Here is a 15,639-nt window from a genome sequence, read left to right as displayed (position 1 = left end):
AAGGATCACCTGAACCATTTAAAGGCAGGAGTTTATGCCAAGGTTTCAGTCACCTTCATTCCCTGGTCAGTAATTAAGTTCTGGCCTCATCTGGACAGCAGTACGCATGCTGGGTTCATTCGCCAGGAGCACGCTCTGCATCCCACACATCTGGGGTTCTTCCCCACCTGTTGGCTCCGGAAAATGGGCAGCCTGGCCCCCATCTCCAGGTGACTGGCCTTGAGGGAAGGGGCTGCTCTGGACGGGGGACCCAGGCCTCCCCTGAACTGACTGGGGGGCAGTGGGCAGCCAGCTGATTCACCAGTGGCCAATGCCATTCCCACTAAGAAGGTTCTGGTCAAGGCCACCCAGGTGGCCTCTGCAAAAGGTGATGTCCTCTGCAAAATTCATCCACGAGGCATGAGTGGTGCCCGCTTTGTCATGTGAAATAATCTGTTTCAATTTTTCTATTCTGTTCCTTTCAGAGACCTTCTCACAAGGACCATGGCCAATGTTAAAAGTAGTTTTTGTTCATGAAATAATAAAACAAAGATTTGTTATAAACAACATAAGTGCAACATAAATATAAAAAGCATAATTTATTTTTAGTTCGATTATGATTTAGTCTTTCAGATGATCTATGAGTCTTTTAAAGAGTTCTCTTAATTCACCGTAATAACCAAACTCTGGCAGGGATCAAACCAACAGCTCTACATGTGTGATTGACCAGCTTGAGACCGATCCAAACTCTTATTCGGCAGCCTGCACAGGATCAGGACATTGCTGAATTCCAGTTGGATAAACAGCTGGGGATCTGGATACTCATCAGTTCTGATGTCTGATGCAGATAACCCAGTATGAGTTCATGAGGAACCTGCATAGGGTAACATGTTGCAAAAACCAATTTGACAGTAATTCGAAGCTGCTCACATTTACGTTTCTCATAATATGTTCCAGTTTCATTGTTCTAATTAATGTCTGACAATGTCTAAAAAAATGGATTTTGCAGATGAAAAGTCCTAAACTTGCATGTCTTCCTCGAAGAAAGGCTGAAAAGAGCCCATAATTTTGTTGATCATAAACACCATTACCCTTATTGGTATGAGCTGTCATTTGTGGGGCGCTTACCATAGGCCAGTGGCTGTGCTTGACAAACATTATCTCATTTAATCCCCACAACAACCCTATGAGGTGAACAATACGGTTATCCCCATTTTACAGATGAAGAAACTGAGATTCAAACAGGGCCAAACATGTGGCTAGTCAGAGTCTGCGTTGGGATTTAGATCTTGGGGTGAAGATCATCACTGGGAAATAGCCCAACAAAAAAGCTGAGAAATAGCCCATCACTGGGCCATCACTGGGCTATTTCTCAGTTTGCAAAGGAAACCAAATTGGGATTCTGGGCAGTGCAGTGTGTTGCTTCCTCCCAGTGAGCAGAAAAGACATTTACCGTTGTCCATTCCTGGCCTAGACTCAGCATGAGTGCATCCACAAAGTTGTCAAAATATTGAAATATGTCCAATCTAGTTGGTGAATAGCTGCTGTCTCAAGCCCCGCAAGGGCCTCTCACCACCCTCCTTGATACCCCAGAGACCCTAGTTCCTACCCTCAAATCTTCCATGTCTCCCCACAATCCAGTGAGAAAAGGGCTAATGTCCAGCCTGTCAAAAGATCTCCAGTGTCTGTGTCATATGGGTTGATAAATATTTTGAATATCACTCCAGATAATGCAGGATCCATGGCTTGGGAGGTTATCACGAATTAATGCACCAAATGACCTTCCACCCAGAATAATACTCATCTAACCAGTAGTTTTGAGAGTATCCTGAGATATAGCATGTAAAGGCTTAGCACAAAGCCTGATACACTCGTAGATCATGCTTTCAGTCCATAGAAGTATGTTGTGTTGTTCTTATAAAGTCATTGCTAAGCTGGATCTGTCCTTTTCTAGAATATTCTACATCCCAGCATTTCCCAAAGGGTGCTCAGTAGCAGTCAAGGTCCGTGAGATGCTTCACTATATAAAAAAAAAAAATTCTGAGGTCAAGTAAATTTGGGAAATTATAGATGCTTAGAGATTTACAGTGTGCACTATCAAAGGACCTGAGAAAGCCTGCAGTACAGAAATTGGATTAGTATCGTTTAACCTCTAAATCCCATGGTCCCAAATCTATTTGACCACAGGACTCCCTTGTTCTGGTGGGAGAGTCAGGGGGATGGTAAGCAAACATTGATGGGCATCCTCCAGAAATCATTTTGGAAACCTCTCCTATTCCTGGCCCCAAACAAGATAGGATGACCAAGGAATGATAGTGTGTGTGTGTGTGTGTGTGTGTGTGTGTGTGTGTGTGTGTGTGTGTATTCCTCACCTAAAAGCTGGTTCTGAGGGCCATTTCCAAAGAGGAACCCAGCCTTTGCGCAGGGGTTGGAAGAAGGGCCGAGTCTCCCGCAATGTGGATGCTCAGCTCTGTGACATGTGAGAGTTTACACCATGCTTGGTCTTGTCTCCCCTCCTTTCCTCACAGAGAATGAGAAGTGATGTCTGACAGTGTGGGGTGGGTCAAACCAGGAAAGCTTCCTGGAGGAAGGGAGTATTGAGCCAGCTCTATAGGAGGGGTGGGGCCCTGATGGGCAGAGAGGAGGGTGGAGGTGAAAATGCCACACCCCTGGAATACTTGGCACCTTCCAAACCATGCATCGCCCTGTCAAAGCCAGCTGTTGGCTCTCTGCCTTGGCTTGCAGCCCTCCTTCCTTCCCTTCCTCCCCTCCCAGTCCCAGAACCATCTCCTGAGTCAGCTCTTTCCTTCCTGCTTGGGGGTGGGGGGTGGGGGGTGGGGTCAGACCCCTTCTGCTCAGGGAAGGAACACTAGCTTTAGGACTGCAGGGTCCTCTCCTCCCTTCCTCTGTGCCAGGGACAACACACAACCTGAAAAAAACAGAGACTGTAAGGCTCTGTGTCTGTTCCTCTCCACCTGGGGAAGCATGACCTCAGCCCTGGGGTTAAACCCCCTCACTCCCAAGCACTTCCCCAGTGGAAAGGTGCAGGAATCAGGTGCCAGGAGCTGAGGGAGGGAGACCCAAGAGTGGGAACCTCATTTTCATGCTGGAAGTAGGCCTGGAGTTCTCTGGCCCCACCGAAGGCCCCAGAACCCGCCAAGAGTGAGAGGTGAGCAGGGGAGCGGCAAGGGATGGGAGAGGCCCGCTGAGCACAGGCGCCAACTAGGCTCCTCCACCCCAGCCCTGGGGAGTGGTCTGAATCCCTCCCTCCCTCCCTCTCAGCTGACTGGGCAGGGCCGCTGGAGCATGCAGGGACCTGGAACCGAAACTCAGCAAAGAGTACTTGCCCCAGGGACCCTCCCCCAGAGGAACCCCAACAAGCCCTGAACTACCCTGGAACCTTCCCTGCCCCAGCTGGCCCCTTCACCCCGACCCCCAGTGCTCCCCCGCAGGGGAACTACCCTGTTTCCCTGAAAAATAAGACCTAGCCAGACAATCAGCTCTAATGTGTCTTTTGGAGCAAAAATTAATATAAGACCGGGATATATTATATTATATTATATTATATTATATTATATTATATTATACCCAGTCTTATAGTAAAATAAGACTGAGTCTTATATTAATTTTTGCTCCAAAAGACACATTAGAGGTGATGGTCCAGCTAGGTCTTATTTTCGGGGAAACACGGTACTAAGGAAATCACAGAACAATGGCCAAGGGAGTGGGCTTTGGAGTCAAACATGTTACTGAGCACCTGTTATGTTTCAGGCCCCCAACACTGGTTCTGTAAACACAATGGAGACTGAGACCTGGCCTCTTATAGGCTACGTGGCCTTGGCCAGGTCACAAGTCTGGGCTGCCTCAGCTGTAACAAGGCTCCTCGCTTCCCACTGCCTAGCTTGCTGCAAAGGTTAACTGACCTAAACCTTGTGCTGGAAGGTATGTAACATCCTGCAAAGAGTAGATGCTCAGTAAAAACGCTGTGGTGAGTGGAGCTCTCTCCCCAGAAGGCCAGCTGTGCCCGGGTCTGCCCTCAGACTGTCTCTGGATCAGAATCCCAGTGCTCTCTGGGTGACCCCGGCAGGACCTGCCCTACCCCTGTCTCTGGTCCTCAGTTCCTTCCCCTCTGAAATGGGGTCATAGCGCCTGTGCTGGCTATTTCCTAGGATCAAATGAGAAAGACTGAACCCATTTAAAAGGACTTCAATGGGGCAGAGAGGGAACAGCAAAGCAATGATTTTTCCAACTAAGAGACTTGAAAGCCAGAATTTTTTTTATAATGGATGCAATATAAGAAACAATATTAGAGAGCCTCTCACATAGTACAGGTATGCTTTTAGCTCGTGAAATTTTTATTCCAGTTAATTATTGATATACGTGTGCTTGCTGAGTCAGGATGTAAACCGTGTTTTTCTGACTGCGGGTAGGAAACCATTGGGACACTACTGCTAAGCTAACACAGGTGGTGGGACTGGATGAGTTGGGCCTTAAATCTTGACTCTGCCCCTCACTGATGAAGTGACATTGGGCAAGTTATTTTAGATCTCCGTGCCTCAGTTTCCTCACCTGTGAAGACAGATAGAAATACTCCCTATCTTGTTAGGGTGGTTGGGAGGATTAAATGAAGTGCTTAGAACAGGCTGGCACTCGGCTCAGCGAGCATTAGTGATCATTGTCAAGCCTGAGATCGCGGATGTAGTGAGACCTCAGAGGAAGTAGCCTCTGTAGGTAGGGAAGGGGTCTGCAGCCCCCCAGTGGAAAGGTCTTCCCTGCCCAGGCCCCCAATTTCACAGATGAGAGAAGACTGAGGCCCTGAATGAGGGAGAAGATGAGCTGGAGCCCTGCCTGGCCAGGGCTCTGCCTGTGTCTTATAGCCTCATAGGGTCAAAAGAGCACTGATCTTTGACTTTCTTATCTGTCAAATGGGGACAGTAAATAATCAATCTCAAAGGGTTGACTACATGAGATCTTGTATGCAAAGCGTTTGGCACAGTGCCTGGCACAGAGTAAGTTTCAGTAAGGGTTTGATATTTTCACTCGCAACATATTGTTTAATAAAAAGGCAGGGTCTGAAACATGTATACAATATTCGCTACTTGTGTAATAGAAAAAAGAAAGGCGTGTGGTCTGGTGCCCCCTCCCAAGGCATTCCCCGTGACTGTTTCTAGATGGTGGGGTGACAGGGATACCTTTGCTTTTTTTGTTACATCTCAAATTTCTAATTTCTAATTTTCCTACAGCTAATGTGTGTTGCTTTTTCTGTGAAGGTAAAAAAGAGATTCTTTTTATCAACCTAAATAATAGTTTCTACCCACCTCAACTGACTCACATGACATTCCCAGGCCAGTGTATGGACTGACCCCACGTCATCTTCCACTGAAAACTATCAGGTGTGTCATTGTGGTTGGGACACCAGAGCTCCGAGAAACAGCCTGCTTTTCATTTTCTTTTTCTTGTTTGTTCACCATGATAGCTGATGACCTACTGGTGGCATTCTGTGCAACAAACACATGCCACAGATTGCAGATTTCATATACAGGAGGGAGGGACCGTGGCAAAAGCATGTTGTAGTTTATCAGGCGATAAATCTTGGCATCTCCTGTGTACAAAACCAGGATTGCGAGTGGAGAGATTGGAAACAGATATTCTCCAGGCTTTGCATGCCAAACCAAGAGGGGGAATGGAAGGAGGAGTCTGTGGAAGGGGGGGGTGGGCAGTGGAGCAGGAGGGGTGGGGGAAGAAAGGATGTGGTTCAGACACTGTTTCCCTGCTGACTGGCCTCTTCTAGAGCTTTCCCACGAGGTCATCCTATTCTATGCAGCAGTGGGGGCGAAGGGGGATGCTGGGGGAGGCAGGGAGAAGATGATGTTTGCCCAAGAGAGGGATACTGAGGCTGAGGAGTTGTCTCTGTTAGATGTTGGGAGTGGGGAAAGATGGACCCAAGATGGACCTTTAAAAAGGGCAAGGGTTTCCATGAGACTGTGGTTTCCAGGGTTACCACACGCATCCCGAAATTAGCCCCCTGACCAGCATCCTGGTTACCCTTCCTTCCTTCACAGCACATTTGCTCTGCGCTGTCATCACCCATTTGAGGGATGTCTCACGCTCTGGGGTCGGGGGGAGCAGGGGGGTGCCCCGTGAGGCCCAGCACAAGGTCTTCCTCCATCTCAGTCTAGCCCAGCGCTGGGCACAGTGCCTGGAAAATTGCAGGTGCTCAATAAGTGCCAAACGAACACCCAAGTCTGAGGATGAATGAGGTCTGGGTGAGGGGTGACTCACCCCTGCCTGAGGCCGGGAGACCCGGGTTCTGGTTTCCCTTAGCTTGCCCGTGACCTAAGCTTGGGCATGGTACGAAACCTGTGCTTTCCTTTGTTCTGTCTGCACAATGGGATGGAGCACCTCCATCTCTTTCCTGCTCTGAAGAGAAGGAATTGGGAAAAGAACTTCTACAGAGAGAGTTGACAGGGAAGAGACACAAGGCCATGCAGGCCACATATTCCAAATGGTGACAGTGTGCAAAAGGAAGGCTGCCAGCATGTGCCTGCTCACGGTGAGGAAATCAGAAGCTGGAGGTTGGGCAGTAAGAAGAGGTTGGCTGGGGGCCTGGGATGTCGTGGTTAGTGGCTTGGTTGAGTCGATAAGCAGGAGGAGGCCAGGAACCATACCTGAGAAAATAGGACCAGACCCAGTGAAGAAAGCTGAGACGCTCTTTGGAAGGAGCCAAGAGCTCAGTGTATTGTACCAAGAAAAAAGTGGTCTAGGTGGCAGACAGGACAATCAGAGGACACTCACTACTCCAGGGAAAACTGCTCCAGAACGGCCCAATCTCTGTGGGCCATAGACATGTAAATGTCAACAGTGCCTCCTGCTGGACAGCCCCAGCATTACAATAGCTCTATCCTACAGGTCAGAAACAGCAAGTAAGGGGGATACGTTGTAGAAAGTTCGAGCTAGAATAGCAGTTTGACAGCTATTTCTGCTGCTGCTTTTATTGACTAAGAGTTTACTGTGTCCCAGGCACTGTGCTAAGTACTTTTCTTGGAGTATTTCATTTAATCTTCTCAACATCCTTATGAAATAGGAACTATCATTAACCCCATTTTTCAAATGAGGAAACTGAGGCAAGGAAGATAAATGATTTCTTCTGAGATCTCCAGTTAATTTGTAGCAAGAGTAGCTTTCCGTTCAGGTCTCTCAAAAGCCCATGGTTTTACCATTCTTGGGCCTCCCATGAAGTCCCAGGATGAGGCAGAACTTGCATCTTTGTGTTACCTCCACTTGGTTGGTAGTAGCTGCCTAGAAGTTCCGATTGAGAAGCAGTCCAAGTGCCATGACAAATTAATGATGTCTTCCACGGGTGCTGGAAGGGATGTTGTTGCAGGGTGTAGGTCAGGTATGTTTTCATCTGTGATCCAGTCCAACCTGCCGTCTAGTGTGCGCTTTACAGTACCCCGAGAAAGTGATCAAGGCTCAATCCTCTGACCTCTGTTTTCACTCACTCCCTCACTCAGTGACCTAAGAGGCACCTCCAACTTATCACATCCAAATAACAGCACCTCCAGAAGCCGTCTTCCCCACCTGAGCACAAGACTTCACTGGTCTCTGTTTGCTCAAGCCAAAAGCCTTGGTACCATCCTTGACCACCCATCCCTTCCTCTCACACCCCACATGGAATCTTTCAACAAATCTCATTTATTCTACTTTTGAAATATATCCAGAATCCAGCTATCGCTGATCACCTCCACAGCTGCCACCACCATCATCTTCTCTGGACTGACATAGCAGCCACCACACCAGCCTTGCTACGTGCACCCCTGCCCTCTACATTCTAGTCTCCACACTGCAGGCAGGGCCATAGATCTTAGTGGTTTTCAAAATGCTTGTGCCTACGTTACACACACACACACACACACACACACACACACACAGAGTAAAGAAGCCCAGGAAATTGTAATTCCCCCCACTGGACAGAGGACAAAAATTGAGACTCCAAACAGTGATGTAATGGGCCCCAAAACACACAGCAGGGAAGCTGCAGTCCAGGGCTCTTACCACGATGCTGTACCCTGCCTTGGCAGTCCTAGACACACCCCTGGTTCCCAGAGCTTCCTATGGGCTCATCCATCTGAGGGTTCCCCACCCTCACCCCCACCCCTGAGGCTGCAGGAGGTCAGGTAAGGAAGACGTCAAGGGAGCCAGGAGAGATTGTCTTCTCTTTGCCTTGCAATAATCAGGAAATGTCTCGGTTCCATGTAACTTCTCAGTTACTGTCACTTTCCTTTGGTGTGTGATGCCCTCTGATGCTCACTCTTATGAAATGCAACAGATGATCTAAGAAAGCTTTAGGAGGAGGGCGTGGGCTCTAAGGGTGAAGGTGATGCCTGGGGACTCTCTGACCACCCTCTCAGAGGAGTTCCCTCCCGGCAAGGGTCTTCCATCCCTTAGAGACCAAAGTGTGTTCAGGTAACTGAGGACCATACAGCTCCTTTCAAAGGTTACCCATCCACACCTTCCGGAAACCCAAATTGGTACTGCTTTCCTGAAAGCAGTCATTAAAAAAATCGAGATTTTCAAAACAGTTTTAAATGATATGCTCATGATATAATGCTGAGTGAAAAATTAGTACGAAATGTATATAAATTTACTGTCTCTATACATATCTATCAGAGACAGACACACAAATGGCAGCAATGAGTCTCTCTGAGGAGTGGGATTATGTTTTATTTTTATTCCTTTATAATGTTCTATATCTTCCAAATTTTCTATGTCGAGCACATGTTACTTTTCTAAAGTTTTAGAAAGGAAAAAATAATAATAAAATCCTTTCCATCTGGTGTCCTGCCCCCCTTGGAATATTATTCGGTGAGCAGTGGGTGAGCTGAAGATTTGTCCACTGGAGGCAATATGTGTGCATTCTAGTGGGGAGCTTCTGGACATGGCAACTTACCCAAACATTTCAGAGTCCTGGCGGGGGGTGGAGATGGAAGAAAGGACTCCTCAGGGACCAAGAAACCTTAGATCTCAGAGACAAGGAAACAGGGAACCCAAAAGAAAGCTCATGACTGAGATTCTCAGACAGAAAGAAATACAGGATGCAGAGATCACATATAGGAGTGTGCCCAGAATCAGAGAGGTGACTGGATATGCCCAAGATCACACAGCAGCTGATGACAGAGTGGTTCTAGTATTCAGACCACTTAACCCCAATGCCTGAGTTCTTCCCCCACACCGGCAACCTAAACTTCTAGAAAACTCCCTGCAAATTAGTACAACAGTTAGAAAGTGCTATTGGCAAAAAGTTTTAAGTTTGATAAGATCAAAGGTTGCTAAGGATGTTGGGAAGAGGATCTTCTCATGCATACTACTGGTGGGAATTAGATTGGTTCAGCCACTCTAGAGAGCAATTTGCAAAATCTGGTCATTTTTAAATGCACACACCCTATGACCCAACAGATCCACTTGTCTGTATTGTCTGCCCCAGAAACACTCGGCCCAGTGTACATGCTGTACAAAGGTGATCATTGTGGCATTTTGTCATCGTGAAATATTTAAAACACTCAAATCTGCATCAACTGGAAAACAGTTAAGCAAAATATGGCACGTTGTTGGGGAAACTGACCTTAAAATGGTTCCCTGCCACGTGGAACTGAGCTAAAATGGTGGCCCGAGCAGAGAGAAAAGTCCCCCAGCCTAAGCCCCAGCCCACTTCCACATAACCCCCTCCAAGCCACACCTTGAGCCAATCACCAGACGACACCTACCCCTTCCCAACTCAAGGAAGTCCCCAACCCATAAAAACCTGCTCAATACCTTGCTAGGGGCTCAGTCTTTTGGGAAGGATCCCGCTGAGCCCGCCAGCGTAATAAAGCTGTGTTCTCCCTGATCTCTGCGTGCTGCTTGAGTTTCTCAGTCCTTGCCATTTTTCTGCAACAACATCTGAACTGTGGACTATTTCAAGCAGTGAAAAAATACAGTCTCCATGTCTGTACTAATGTGGAAAGTTCTCCACGAAGTTTTGTTGAGTGGAAAATGCCAGAAGCAGGTTGTAGAGTGATAGCATATGAAACAAATTATATGAGAACCATCCACTGAGACACAATATCATATATTTTCTATGGGTCCACAGAAAAAGCTTTGGAAAAATCACCCCCAAGCTGATAACATTTACTTGGGAGGGGGGCAGGAGAAAGAATGGGGGAATGGTGAATCTGTGCTAATTATTTTTAAAAAGAGAGAAAGATAAGAGAAAGAATGGAAAGAAGGGAGGGAAAGAGGGAGGGAGGGGACCCTCAGGAAGATGTAGCACACAGGCCCACAAGGACAGGCAGACAGGAACAGAGACCCCACTGAGATGGAAGAATCTGGGTGGGAGCAGAGGCTCCAGTGCAGAGTTGTGAGGCTCCGGATCGCAGTTTCACGCACACCCCCTCCGCTTTCCCAGAAGTAGTAACAGGCGGGCCTCGGCTGGGTCTCTGCACGCCACAGCGGCCAACACACCTGGGAACCACTGTCAAGTGCCTGGGGGGCCTTCCCAGGCCTGGAAGGAGCTGATAAAGGCAGGTTTGGAAAGGGCTGGGCTGTTTTTACTGGAAAGGGAGAGAAGTTCTTGGATAAGAAAGGCCCTTCCCCTCCTCTCCCTCAGGGCTCCCCACCCCCTTTCTCCTGCACCTCCATCCTAAAAGTTCTCCTCACTTCAGGACCCAGAGGGAACAGCAGCGGAGGCTGAGGCCCTAAGGGAAGAAGGAAGTGGCTTGCCCAAGAGAGCCGAGCTGAGATTGGTGATCTACATGAGCTCTTTTCATGTTGCTCTGCCCCTGGGTTCACAGAAAAAGATTTGGAAAAACCTTTTTCCAAAAATCCCAGTTCCACCTCTTTCTCGTTGGGCACCTAGGAATTTCCTCCCAACCTCCCTTAATTGAGATATAATTCACTTACCATAAAATTCACTCTTTTGAAGTGTACAATGTTTAATATATTCACAGTCATGCAACCATCATCACTATCTAATTCCAGAATACTTCCATCACCTGGAAAAGAAAACCCATACCCACTAGCAGTAACTCCTCCATTCTCTTCCCTTCCTCCAGCCCCTGACAACCACAATATTCTTAAAGCCTATAGATTTGCCTATTCTGGATATTTCCTGTAAATGGAATAATACAACATGTGGCCTTTTGTGACCAGCCTCTCACTTAGCATAATATTTTTAAAGTTCATCCATGTTGTAGCATGTGTCAGCACGTCATTCCTTGTATTGCTGAATAGTGTTCTATTGTGTGTCTATACCATATTTTGTTTATCCATTCATCAGCTGATGGAAAGTTGGGCTGCTTCCACTTTTTAGCTGTTAAGAATAATGCTGGGCCGACCCGGCGACTCAAGTGGTTGGAGCGCCTGGTTCCTATTGCCGAGCTCTCTGGTTTGATTCCCTCATAGGCCAGTGAGCTGCACCCTCTACAGCTAAGATTGTGAACAATAGCTCGCCCTGGAGCTGGGCTGCGGTGAGCAGCCAGAGGTTGGCGTGAGATGCCGCAGGCTACCGTGTGCTGCCATGAGCGGCCAGTGGCCAGTGTGAGTGGCTGGTGGCCAGTGTGAGTGGCCAGCAACCGGCGAGAGCTGCCGTGAGCCACTGTGAGCAGCCAACCGATGACGGGCGACTGACTGCCTCAGCCAGGGGAGTGCAAGGCTCATAATACCAGCATGGGCCAAGGAGCTGTGTCCTACACAACTAGACTGAGAAACAACGGCTTGAACCAGAGTGGGTGGTAGGGGGTGGAGGCAGAAGAAAGGGAGAAAAAATAAAAAAGAATAGTGCTATTAGGAATATTCAGGTACAGTTTTCGAGTAGACCTGTTTTCAATTCTCTTGGGTACATACCTAGGAGTGAAATGGTTGGGTCAAATGTAACTCGATGTCTAGCATTTTGAGGAACCACCAAACTGTTTTCTAGAGCAGCTGTACCATATTAGCTCCATTTCTTAACCTCTCTGAACCTCAGTTTCCCGTTGGCAAAGCGTCAGTATTGATACCTTATAGAATGTCTGTAAGAGTTAGATGAGATAAAGTAGTGAAACCAGTTAGTACATAGTAGATGCTCAATAAATGGAATTATTGTAATTAGAAAACCTATAAGCCTCAGCCTGTTCCTTTTGGTGCCCTTCAAATCTACTGGGCATCTATTACTTCTCATTATCTCCACTTTTTCCCCTACATCTTGAATTTACCTTGAATTAACTTTACTGCGGAGCAAAATTACACACACACACACACACACACACACACACACACACACACATTCCATTTAATAAAGTCCTAAGCCCAAGCTAAATGGAAAGGTAAAATTTCCCCCACCCCACATTATGGCATGTTAGAGCAGGAATCAACTACTACAGTGGTTCTCAAAGTGTGGAACCCACACTGACAGCACCTGGAAATTTGTTAAAATGCAAATCCTCAAACTCCATCCCAGAAACACTGAATCCGGGACTCTGGGGATTAGCTCCAGCAATCTGTGGTTGAACAGCCCTCCAGTTGATTCTAATGCGCACTAACATTCCCAAATTACAGATGAGAAAACTGAGGCCCAGAGGAAGGCTATCACTGGCTCAAGGACATAGAGGGATAAAGAATGGAAGCTTTAAAATTATGTGGTCCTGGATGCAAATTGCAGCTTCCCCATTTCCAATCGTGTGACCTTTCACATGTCCCTTTACTTCAGTATCTGCCTTAGTCAGTTCAGGCTGCTGTAACAGAATGCCATAGACTGGGTGGCTTAAGCAGCATTTATTTCTCACAGTTTGGGAGACTGGAAAGTCCAAGATCAAGGTGGCAGCTGATTCTGTTCTTGCTGACAGCCCTCTCCCTGGTTTGCAGATGGTAGACGTCTTCTCCTTGTATTCCCACATATCCAAAAGAAAAATAATCTCTTGTGTCTTTTCGTATAAGGGCACTAATCCCATTCATGAGGGCCCCACCCTCATGACCTAATTACCCCCAAAAAAGCTCCACCTCAAAATGTCATCACTTTAGGGGTTAGTATTTCAACATAGGAATTTGTGAGGACAAAGCATCCTCATCTGTAAAATGGGAACAATTTACAACTACTCTGAGGGTGGCCATTATTCTGTATGAAAGACAGAGAGAGGGCTGGAGCTCAGGGCTCTTAATTTCCAGTCTGGTGTGTTTATCCCCAAGAAACTGGCTGTCACCTCTACACCATCTGATAAAAAGGCTCCGGAGACCTTAACATTTGAAAGGTTGACATGGAGAGGAAAGCCTTATTTTATTCTAAAGCCCCCCCCAAATAAAAAGCTAGATGGTTGGGGGAAGTTACAAGAAAGTACACGAAGGTCAACTTAAGGGAGATGTTGCTAACTGGAACTGTTCAAAAACAGATTGGGATCCCCAAAGGGTAGTGAGACTTCATCGCTGCAAGATTCCCAGCAGCATCTGGATGCCCATCTTTCCAGGATGCTGGAGAGGGAAGACTTTCAGGGTAGGAAATTGGGATGGATGATGTCTGAGGGCTCCTCATGTATAAGCCTCTATACTGGGTATGTGCTGTTTGTCTCAATAGCATCCATTCTTTGGGGAGCCACTCTTCCTTTACTCCACATGGTTGGAAGGACTGCCAATCAGAGTGCTTCATTCAACCCTCCCACTCCAGGAGAGGCCATACTACCCATATTGGCCAATTTGAGTATCCCAAGCTCTCGGACCACACTTATTGGTTCAAAGAATGACCCAAGGCAGACAAATCAGAATCTTTTTCTGCTAGAACAGGTTCATAGCCACACCCACTGTTCGAGCCTGCAGAATTCGAGCCTGCAGAATTCGAGCCTGCAGCATTCGTTTTCTGCTTAAGCCAGTTTTGGGTTTCTGTCCTTCCCACTAATAAAGTCTTAAATACAATTACCATATCAAAGTGGGCCTTCTTGTTCTTGTATTGGGGACTGCCTCCCCCCGGAATTGCATTAAAACAGCATCAAGAAGAAAAACAACATTCAAAACAACAAAAGTTTCAAACCACTTAAAATGTTTAGGCTCTTGAAAAAAAAAAAAAAGCCAAAAGGGATTCCAGTCCTAACACAGAGCAGAGTGTTAAAATCCATTTTCTTCACCTCTCTCTTCATACATCGCATATTCACAGGCAGCTGGCCCCTAACCTTGCTTCTTCTTCAAATGCCCAAACCCCAGTTGGCTCTTAACGTTTTCCTCCTCTCCTTCCTTTTCCCATGTCCATCGATCCAACTTTGCTGGATTCTTAGCTGACCCAGGCAGGAGAGGGAGAGCCTGTCTTTACATGATAATGTGTTTTCTACATGTTATTCTCAGGGGCAATGGCAAAGGTGTGACTGTAAAATCCTATCTGTGGAGAGAGTCAAGACTGTGAAGTCATACTTTCAGAAGAGATACTGATGTCTTTTAATTATGAGTCACATGCCAAGTTCAGCTCAATACACATTTAATGAGTGGCTACCACAGGCCATCTAAGAGCCAGGAGTGAGGCTGAGTTGTTTTGGACATCTGGAATTGTGTTCCAATGTCTGAGCCCCAGACATTGAAGGTCTGTTACTCACTCTTCATTGAGTACCTCCTGTGTGCCGGGCCCTTAGCGTGTATCCAGGAAAGAGAGATAGTCAAGGCACAAAAAGTATTTCTATGAAATAGTGACAAATACTTCTAAGGAAACTTATATGGGGATTGGAAACCAATCAAAGTCGGGGTTAAGGAAGGCTCCCGGAGAAACCTTTACCGGTACCACTGCATCCACCTAATAATCCAGTCCGAGAGGAGACTGGCACTCCAGTACCCACCTTGATGCTCATGAAAGTCGCATGCTGTGATCTTTGCAAATCAAGAAGTGAAAGAGCAGGCAGCTGGCACGAGTGGCCAGCAGCCATCGTGAGCAGCCAGCAGCTGATGAGAGCTGCCGTGAGCTGCTGTGAGCGGCCAACCCATGACTGCCTCAGCGGGGGGAGCGCAAGTCTCATAATACCAGCATGGGCCAGGGAGCTGCGCCCTACAACTAGACTGAGAAACAATGGCTTAAAAACTGGAGGTGGGAGGAGGTGGGGGAAATGGAGGGGAAGAAAAAAAGAAGTGAAAGAGACTGGGGAATTTTATTTTTGTCTGACCTTAACCATCTGGAGGTTGAATAGCAAAAGTTTTAAACCCACAGTCTTTGAAGACAGCCAATCGGAGGTCCAAAACCCAGCCCTGTCTCTAATTAGCTGTGTGACCTTAGGCAAGCCATGTGACCTCTCAGAGTTTCACTTGTTAAAAGGGGCTATAAATACCCACCTCGTGGGGTTGTGGGGAGGATTAAATACTGTAATATACATAAGCTATAATGCTTGTTGCATCACGAAGACTCAATAAATACTAATGCTATTGAATGATGTTTTATTTATTGAGATCAAGAGATCTCAATAGAGATATGCCCATTTTATTCCAGAATGGACTTATTAGCAATATTTGAGATATCAGAAAGAAACCGAAGCAGCATGCTGAGAACCTCTGTAGAGCCTAGGTTGTGATAACTGGCTGAGATTTTTCTGACCTACATCCAAGATGACTTTTTTTTAAGGTTTTAAGAGATGCAACTTGCCCGCATTTGTGGTCACAAAATGTCCTCTTATATTGATGCACCAAGGT

Source organism: Rhinolophus sinicus, chromosome 14 (genome assembly GCF_057876585.1).
Source record: "Rhinolophus sinicus isolate RSI-liver-muscle chromosome 14, RSI-T2T, whole genome shotgun sequence".
Classification (NCBI taxonomy): Eukaryota; Metazoa; Chordata; class Mammalia; order Chiroptera; family Rhinolophidae; genus Rhinolophus; species Rhinolophus sinicus.
Note: the sequence above shows the minus strand (reverse complement) of the source record.